This window comes from Filicampus tigris, chromosome 13 (assembly GCF_054856515.1).
Source record: "Filicampus tigris isolate MCC_2025a chromosome 13, RoL_Ftig_1.0, whole genome shotgun sequence".
In the NCBI taxonomy this organism is placed as follows: domain Eukaryota; kingdom Metazoa; phylum Chordata; class Actinopteri; order Syngnathiformes; family Syngnathidae; genus Filicampus; species Filicampus tigris.
This window is the reverse complement of record NC_141229.1, coordinates 21223366-21233434: the sequence shown is the minus strand read 5'-3', so window position 1 is coordinate 21233434 and position 10069 is coordinate 21223366. Positions and strand designations below refer to the sequence as shown.

The following is a 10069-nucleotide window of genomic DNA, read 5'->3' as shown; positions in this document are numbered from 1 at the left end:
AGTTTTGTCGTTAACCTGCTTGCCAACATATCAGTAGATTTTACTTGCCATTTAAAGTAGAGATGAAACGTTTTACTAAAACACTTAAAGGCGATTAATACAGAAATGCCGGGTTGGGCAAGTCGCATGCGATTTTTTGCTTTTTCATTATTTTGCTCTTTCAAAAATAGTGAGATATCGGCTCAAAAAAACAACAACCACATTGCATTATGAGATCAATATAAAAATGCATATACAAAGAAAACCCTATACATTTCATACTGTGAGATGTATCTATTTTATTTGCAGTGGTGTTTAACTGAAATGCATCATATTGCCAACATTTTGTTACGCGTCTACACCGCTGCAATACAGTCATAATATTTGCCATCGTGGTTTTTTTTTTCAAAGCCATTTTACCGAGTTAGGCCGCGCACCTGTCTTTCGGCTGTTGAGTGTATTTTTTGTTATTTCAATTCCTATTCAAATGAACACAGATTGGAATGAATAGTTTCAGTGTGAACCACGCTGCGTGAAAGTCGAGCTTGCGGTGTGGGCCCCGCGTGTCGCTCAAAACCACCAGAGTCTCGATCCAGTCACTCCACGGCGCCCACCGAAGCACACGTGTACTCCGGCTCTGTCCGCGCGTGCGTCGGCCTCACTGAAGAGCCGTGCGCCTTTAAAATGACGCGCGCCGCTATTGGCTCTAAGGGCGGGCCCGAGCTGTGCGCGTGGGCGCGGGAAGCGTGTGCGTGCGTGCGTGCGTGCGCGCGCTTCTGCCTGCATCTGAAGCGACAAGCCCCTTGCGTGGACACCGTGTACCGTGGTCGACGCACCTGTGAAGAGGGACGTGAGAGTCATCCCGAAAACGTCTGCTGGTCACCACCCTGCCAATCTGCACGAGCGCCAATACCTGCAAACGGGATTTAAAAAGATTTCCAATTGCAGCTCCCTGGGGACCTAAAACTGGATTTACCATTCTGATGCTCTTGCTGGTCTGATTGACGGAGGTCAGAAAACATCACCTTTTTGCTGTTTATAGTCTCATTTATACCTAGCAGATGGAACTTCGTTTGGAAGAAATGTATTTTTTTAAGAGGAAATAAAATGGCTTGATCTCAGGTATCGCACCACTGTACACGTTAAAATACCAACAAAAGTGCAAGCATACACCCCATTCGTTCAGTGGCGTTTTGGGGTGATTCAAAATTGGAAAATGTCTCATGTTGGCCTGTGGACAGCACAGTGGAAGAAAAGCAGTGTGGCGAGAGGGGATAGAATTACACGCGTCTTCTCCTCTAGGCGATGCCTTCTAATTGTATAATAATTTCGAATTATTAAAAAAACAAAAAAAAAACCGATTTTTGACTGCATATCTCAGCTCTGCGTCAATATCCATCCACCCGGAGACATGTTTTTCCCCCTTACTTTATTATTTCCCATTCCTTGTGTGTGTGTGTGTGTGTGTTTGTGTTTGTGTTTGGATTAATTATAAATGACTCCAACGCAGGTGTCCAATGTCCTCGCATTGTTCTCGTCGTCAGGGTCCCTTTAGGATGTAAAACAAATAGAACACGCCAGGCGCAACCCTTTGCGCATATCAAACACGCCTTCCTTTCTCTCACGCACATGCTCGTGCGCAACACACGCGCGACATGTAAATATACTACTGTCGAATTGGACATATTTCGATCATTCAAACATGACTTTCACTCGTAGACTTGACTTTCTCAGGGCAACCGAGAAAAATCCGTCTCATTCGTCCATTTATGCGCCGTTTTCCTGCGGCTCCAAATCTCAATTGCTTGCGCACTTTTCAGAATTAGTGCAACAAATTGTAATCGTCCTTCCATATCACACATGTTTGATTAATTTTTCTTATTTAAAAAATGACATTTGCCTGTGTATAAATCAATTTGAAATCAAGCTAAATGCATTTGCAGAATGTTTTTTACAAGGCAGCCCGTAATCACATCCGCAATCGTCGTGCACGTGAGGAAATGTCCGTGTGTGCACGCGTGTGTGCGGTCGCGGGCGTACGCGTGGTGAAAAAAATCATCAAAATGACTTGATTTTTTTTTACCTCCCTAAAATGACGTCTTCTGAAACGCAGGTTTTTTTTAAACTGTTCCCTCTAAGCTTCAACGTGATCTGCCTTTCATGCTGCATTTTGCGCCAATCGTTGATTATTTTCTTTCTCATGTTACCTTCAGCGATCTCTTAACAGCACGCCTCGGCCTTCTTTGTGGCTCAGCTTCAAATAACAGAAATCGAAATGTGAATGCTCTTTTTGGGGCATTTATGCTGCTGGATGTCACGTTTAAACAGCAACGAGGCCCAATTTGCTGCTGTAGAAGTCTACCTGCCCGGAAATAATACAGGAGGCCTCTGTCAGTTCGCCTTGGGGGGAAAATAGTGATGAAACTGTTGTCAAGGTCTAAACTGGCACGAAATTTTAATGCGTGGTTGATGCACGTTTCGCCTTGTCCAATTTGAGGAGTTAGGATTAGATGAATCTCGTGCATTTATGCGGAGGGCATTCCCAATCAGGCTTTTTCCCCAAGAGCTTGGCAATGGGCGTGGACCGCAGTGGGCTCTCTTTTCCCTGGCAATGGGCCAAAGGTGTTTCATCCTTGAACTTGGACTAACAGTCATGCATTAGGACAGCGGTGACTTGCACTGGTAGTTCAGAATGGATTCATAATGTCTCTAATTCGTTACTTACACCTTGTGTGTCAAATACCGCATTGCCAATGATTTGAAATATTCTATTGTGGGTGTGTGATCAGTGTTTAGAACTTGAAATATACGGTTTTACAGCCATTCTGTGGCGGAAACTTTTTTATTTATTTTTTTTTGGGGGGGGCGCAAAACTAAACTCGTCCCTTTTTCTTAGTTTGGCGAAGCGTCATCGGGCATTCTGTTAATTTGGCCGAGCTGTTTTTCCTTCGGTTGGCAGGTGATGAAGTACGCTGACAAACCAAGCGCAAAAAGCCAAGGGCTCTCAAGGTAACACTAATCCCTTCTGGGCGTGGAAAGTCAAATATTATGCAGTATTTAGACGACTGCTCACTTCGTAGATCAAGGTTTTCTCTTTGAATCTGTAGCCTACATTCGTGTGTAAAATATCCCGGCTGCCTCGTGTTTATACTCCCACACGATATAAATACGCCAAAATAAATGGCTATCGTCTTTTTTGTCTGTAGCTATGATATGAGCACGAATTTTAAAAATCACGAAAAGCAGGACATTTCAATCAGACGCAAAGGTGTTACGTAAACGGCTTTTTTTTTTGGGGGGGGGGGTGCCATATATATTTGAGGCGCTCTTGTGTGTAAAATGCGTGCGTGCGTCTCGTCTCGTCTGCAGTGATGGCGTGTTGTCATGTTTATGATTTGTTACAGTGTATGTCCGTGTGCATATTTAGCCATATGATGTATGTGTGTGTGTGTGTGTGTGTGGGTGTGTGTCTGTGTGTGTAAGTGGGATGCTGGTGCTCTCTAACGGGGTGATGTAATGCCGTGAAGGGTGCTGCAGCAGAACCACACAACCCAAAGAAGGCGTGTCCTGCCTGCAGAACAGAGGGGAAATAACATGTTTCGCCCACGCGTGTATTCGCCGATATCCTCGCGCAGACATTCTCATTGCACTCACATTTGCGGTTATTTGTCTATAGTCATGTTTTTAATTGTAAATAGAGGTTAGTCAGAAACCTTAATTTGCCCTCTTTTTAATATAAAAGTGTCTTTATTTTTCTTGGTAGTTTGGTTTAAAGATATTATGTAATTGTTCTCTTCTCTGAAGATCGGCGTTTGTAAATTAATCGGGCCAACCCCCAAAATGGTTGTATTGTTTTCTTATTTCCCCCTCCAACGAACCAACATTTTTGGCAGAACATTAAAAACATAGATGATATTGTGGAGTATTACATTTATTGTTTATCTGGATTATACATTTTCTGAATATATTATTTTAAATCCAATACATTTTTTTGTTGTTGAAGTCGTAGGTTATAATAGCCTACAAACATGGACTGTCACTGTGGTGGTAACCTCAGAAGCTTTGCTTGACATTAACATCGGAATATGCATGCGAATCCATGAGGCCCTGCAAGAGTGCAATGTAATTCATTTGATTCAAATAATTATCTTTTGCGGTACACTTGTACGGACGCCATTTGTGTCATGATCATGAACCGTTATACTTGACGTGTAACAATCAACCCCGAGTTCTTTCAGTTAGATACAGATCCAACTAAAATGGCTTCAAAATTAAGAGCTGCTTTCTTCCTCAAATGTTTTGGTATAAATATGTTGCAGAGGAAGAGTATTTACTCCCTTTTGTATACTTACCTCGAGCTATTTCCCCCAGCAAATACTTTATAAAACGACACCAATATAGATCTTATTTTTCATCATACCTGCAAGCACACCACACTGGATATCTCACCCAGAAAATATCTGTTGACACGCACATAATACAACTATTAAAAACCCCGACTTAAAATGTGATTTAAAAATCGGTTGTTTTTTGATGAAGAAGGAGAAAACCCTAAAATGGCTGGCGTGGATAAAAGCAGCTGTGTGTGCCTAGACACAAATGTTTGTGCTAGAGCAACGTGATAAAGAGAGGAGAGGAAGGAGGAAAGGATGGCTGATGTCTGGGCGGTTCACGAGCTGCGTGAGTGGGAGTGGATGAGGTGGAACATCCTCCCTCGCTCTCTTTCCACTCGTCTTCTCCTCCTCCCAGTTACTGTCAGTGCCGGACAAATCATTTCACTGCAGCAAATATAGCAAATATCAAACACACTGTTTGAATAGCCGAATTATGCCGATCAATTAGAGATTGCACTCAGTCTTTTTAGATAGCAAATACTACGGGTGGGTGGGGGACATTTTGTTGCCGCATTTCGACTATGCGTTGCTGCGGCTTTTTTTTTGTCCATGTGATCGAGTCACCTGCTGTAAAATGACTGTCAAGTGGCATCCATTTAAACACAAGGGGCCCGCTGGCGGGTTGTTTTATTTGTTGCTGTGCGCGAGTGCGACATTGAAGCACGCGCGTACACGCACACACACACACACACGCACCCCCCCCCCCCCCACACACACACCCGCGTACACACGAATACGCTACCCCCCCCACGTACACACTCACGCACACACTCACGCAACCTCCACAGTGCTTGTTAATAGGTTCCAGAGTGCTGCTGCCTTTTGTCAGCGTGTGTACGTCGACTCGTCCCTGTGGTGCTGGTCAAAAGATCCTTTCACTGAGAACAATGATCCATGGCGTTTAGCCTTTTAACCCCCGACGGTCCCCAAACTGCAACCAAAGGCAAGCACAGACACATGTAACAGCCCCCCCCTGCCCCTCGCTCATACACACACACACACACTTACGCACGCTCCTACATCGGAGAAACCTGAAAATGATGCTGAAACAAGCCAGCATTTATTCAGTATATGCTTTGGGTTTTTAAAAGAGGCGATAAATGTAAAATGTAATGTAGTGCCTCAAGTGACATCTCTGTGGTGATTCCAACAATGTTCTTTGAGTGCACTGCTAAATTGCTGGAGCACTTAGTGCAGAGACGCGTGTGCACGTGCCGTTACCAAGCCATCTACCCACTCTCTGAGCCAGGTCTTTATAAATCTCAACGCCTCAAGCCTCAGCTCTAGAAAGAATTGTGGTTGATTAGCTGACACTGTGATAACAGAAAATATACAAGAAGAAAGAAAAATGCTACACTTAAAATATGGCGGACACAGAGAGCTACATACATCATGTATTTCTTCTTTGTGTAGTGGGCTAAATTGAGAATAGTTTCCCATTCACAATGCCGATCTGGAGGCAACTTGAGATTCAGCGTCTTAGCCATGGATAGGTCGACAGCGGACAGAGCGGGGATTTGAACTTGCGACCCTTCGGTCACTGGATGACCCACTCTGCCAAGTGAGCGACAGCCGACATGTCGCATCAATGAGTTACACGTAAAAAAAGCCGTCTTTGTGACTGTAAAAGCTTTTAAGCAGAATGGATGACAGACAGACGGCAGAGTGGTTTTGAGTATTTGGCTTTCTTAGAACAAGAGCAGAAGCGAGACATCTCATGTACCGTAATTGTTTCACATGTCTGATTATTGGATTCTAAGAAGAAGAAGACTCAACAAACCTGCACAAATACATTCATGGAATTAGGCATGGAGCAGCATCAGATTCTGACGGCTTGAGCAAATCATAGTTTCTCGATATTGCAATATTGCAATTCCAGCTCTAAAACCTATCATATCAATACTTGTTTCTATTGAACACAATCGATTTTCTTTTATAGAATATGTATTGCCAGAGCTGAGCATTCCGTCATTGACGGACGCTCATTTTGCTGATGGTCGACGGATGACGGGACAAATTCAGAGGATTCTTTGTGTTTGTGTGAAATCAAAAATAGAAGACAGATTAGAAGACCGCTACTTCTTACCTTACAAAAGTAGATAAGTGGCTCTGTTTGTACAGATTCGACCTGGGGAATGTATTCACTCAGTTTTGATAACAGTGTGCTTAAACAGAATTATAATGGTTGTTTCGTACTTGATGTTTCAGATGTAACTTGAAGCTAGTGTTTGCTTTGACCTATTGAAAAGGAAAAAACGCATACTATAAGGAAAATATTTAGGTTCACATCTTTTATATTATCCATCTATCTATAAACCAAATTGCTTATCCTCACGAGGGTTGCGGGCGTGCTGGAGCCCATCCCAACATGTCTTCAGGCAGTAGGCGGGGTACAACCTGAATTGGTTGTCAGCCAATTGCAGGCCACACAAAGACATACAACCATTCACACTCACAGTCACACCTAGGGACAATTTAGACCAGGGGTGGCCAACCACTCAAAGGCAAAGAGACACAATTTTAACGGTGTTACCGCAAAGAGCCACAGCATACACACACACTTGGTAACTTGATTGTCAAATGTAATCTGGTCCATCACCACGTTCAAACGAGCCGTCCATACACACCGTATTGCTCACTTTGTGTAAAACAGAATTTTTTCCTCACAATCCTATCGCGGGCCGAAATTACATTTTCATCAGATAAACCTGCTGTAACAATATCAAGAGCTCATGGTTTGGTTTTGATGTCACAGTATGATGTATACTGCGATATTGGGTGAAAGCTTCCACATCCTAAAAAGAGTTGGGTTCAAAATAACACAATCTTGGGTAAAAAATGGACCGATCCACTAATTGAGTCAATTTGACCCAATTACTTTGTACAAAGCAATTATTGGGGTTTTGTACAAAACTACCCATGTTTTGGGTTGTTTTCTGCTAATATAACCCAGAAAGTTGGGTCAAATTGACTCAAATAGTGGATCGGTCCATTTTGAACCCAAATTGTGTTATTTTTAACCTAACTGTTTTAGTGCAACACTGCAGTAAGCCTCACTGTATTGCTGGAAAGTTCACAATACGGTCTGCTCACTAATTTGACAGTATCATATTTCTTATTTCTTAACATTTGAAATGTGATACTGCCGACTGACAGTGATTTATTTGCTTATTAAGTCAGAAACACAGGAAAACCGTGAATAAAGCCAACAGGTATAGAAAAAGCCAAGTAACAATAAATAAAATAATCTTTTTGTTTGTTTCTTTTTCTGTGCTTACTGAGATGCTTAAATTTGGAGGGCAACTTTTCTCTAATGTGTCCGATGTGTGTCCAATGTCCGAGGCAAGGGGTGGATGTCGAGTGGCTGTATTGTGAATACAATCACCCGATTGGCCACGTAACACGAACACGGAAGTGAGGTGCTGAAATGCCACATTGGCGAGTAAAATTACATTTTAAGAAGAATGTCTCATTATTTTGCAGCGAAACAAGACCAGGGTGATAGCAAGGAACTTTTACCGCACCGATCTGTGCTTCCCACCCCTCAGTGGGGAGGGGTGCTGCGCTGCGCCCAGCTGAACTCATTTTCAAAAAGGGCTTCAGGAGTTGCATGGAACCGGACAAAGAGCCGCATGCGGCTAGTCCTGATCTAGACAGTATTCTAGACAGTATTCAATTAGTGACTGTATGTCACTTAAGAATGAGTAAAATTCCATTTGATCATAATGGAATTTGCATATATATATATATATATATATATATATATATATATATATATATATATATATATATATATATATATACTGAATACTATCTATCCGTCCGTCCGTTCGTCCGTCCATCCATCCATCCATCTATCTATCTGTCTATCCATTATCCATACCGCTTATCCTCACAAGGGTCGCAGGCACGCTGGAGCCTGCCCCAGCTGTCATCAGACAGTAGGCGGAGTACACCCTGAACTGGTTGCCAGCCAATCGCACACAGAGACAAACGAACACCCGCAATATATATACATATATATAAATACACTATGATCATATGTTTAATTGATTTGATTCTTGGTGGCAAATCCCTAGTTGGCACACACACCAGGAGTAATTTTTAGTACTTGTCTCTGCAGATAATCTCCAAATCCTGGAGGTTTTGAGGCTGGTGTTTGGAAACTCAAAGCTTCAGCTCTCACCATAGATTTTCATTAGGATTAAGGTCCGGAGATTGTCTAGGCCATTCCATATCTTTGATGTGCCTCTTATGGAGCTACTCCTTTGTTTCCTTGGCTCTGTGTTTTGGGTTGTTGTCATGCTGCATGCCATCCATGACCCATTTTCAGTGTCCTGACAGAGGCAAGGAGAATATCACCCAAGATTTTGTGATGGATGACCCCGTTCATCTTCCCGTCAATGCGGTGAAGTGTCGACTTGTCCCTTTAGAAGAGAAACACCCCCTAAGCATAATGCTTCCACTGTCATACTTGATGGTGGCAGAGGGACCTTGCACACGTTGCAGGATTTTATATCATTGTGTCTCAGTGTATTACCAATGGCTTTCTTGGTAACTGTGGTCCCAGCTTCCTTGAGCTCATTGACCAGCTCCTCTCGTGTAGTTCTCGGTTGACCTCTATCCATTCTCATGATCATTGAGACCCCAAGAGGTGATTTCTTGCATGGAGTCTCCAGCGTAGATCGATTGACACTCATGTTGTACTTCATCCACTTCCGAATAATTGCACCAACGGGTATCACCTTCTCATCCAGTTTCTTACGTGTGGTTTTGTAGGCCATTCTAGCCTTGTTTAGGTTAACCATTTTTGTCCCTCACATCTTTAGATAGCTCTTTGGTCTTTCCCATGGTGGAGATGTTGGCGTGTCACTGAGTCAATGGGCATATGGCTTTTTATATATGTGACAGTTTGGGAAGATTGTCTGTCATGCAGATTAGGAGTATGTCGATGGTCTGTGGGAGTCAGCATTGCTTGTGGTTGGTAGGGGATCAAATACTTATTTCCCGCAATGAAATGCAAATTAAGTTATATATATATATATATATATATATATATATATATATATATATATATATATATATATATATATATATATATATATATATATATATATATATATATATATATATATATTATATATATATTTATCCCCACAGCCCTCGTGAGGATATGTGGTCCGAAGCTCGGTTCGGAGCTCGGTTCGGAGCCTGGGAACTTTCACTCTTACAACCTCAAATTCAGCCATGGCACCTGCTCTCGTTCTCATTTACAGTGAAGATACAGTATGTGCGTGTCTCTCTCTGTATTCAGTTGGATTCAGCAGAAAGCTGTCTCTCCAGACTCATCATCAGATAAAAGGCGTGCTGCCTGGCTGACTGATAGTCATGCTTTGCCATGAGAATAATGGAATTAATTTACCCGGCAGATGACCGATAACTCCAAACAACCTTTGTGGGAGAGGAAAAATGCAGCACTATCAAAGCAATTTTAATTAAGATTGTTGACTCCCAGCCAAATACTACTTGTTAGCTGTGAGCAATCTGCAATATCACCAAATAATTTTCTTCTCCCTTCCTTTTTTTAAAGAAATGGAATGCTCCCTTTGTTATGTAATTATATATATATATATATATATATATATATATATATATATATATATATATATATATATATATATATATATATATATATA

The 10069-nt window shown here is 42.0% G+C and overlaps 1 protein-coding gene across 1 annotated transcript in view; it reads left to right on the top strand.

Annotated features, from left to right (window-relative positions):
• The first annotated feature begins 733 nt into the window (after positions 1-733).
• LOC147137922 (neurexin-3a-like) overlaps positions 734-10069 on the top strand; it is a 34566-nt gene continuing 25230 nt past the window's right edge. The window contains exon 1 of the mRNA XM_086050053.1: positions 734-989. The gene's annotated coding sequence lies outside the window, so the exon portion shown is untranslated. The remainder of the gene's footprint in view (positions 990-10069) is intronic.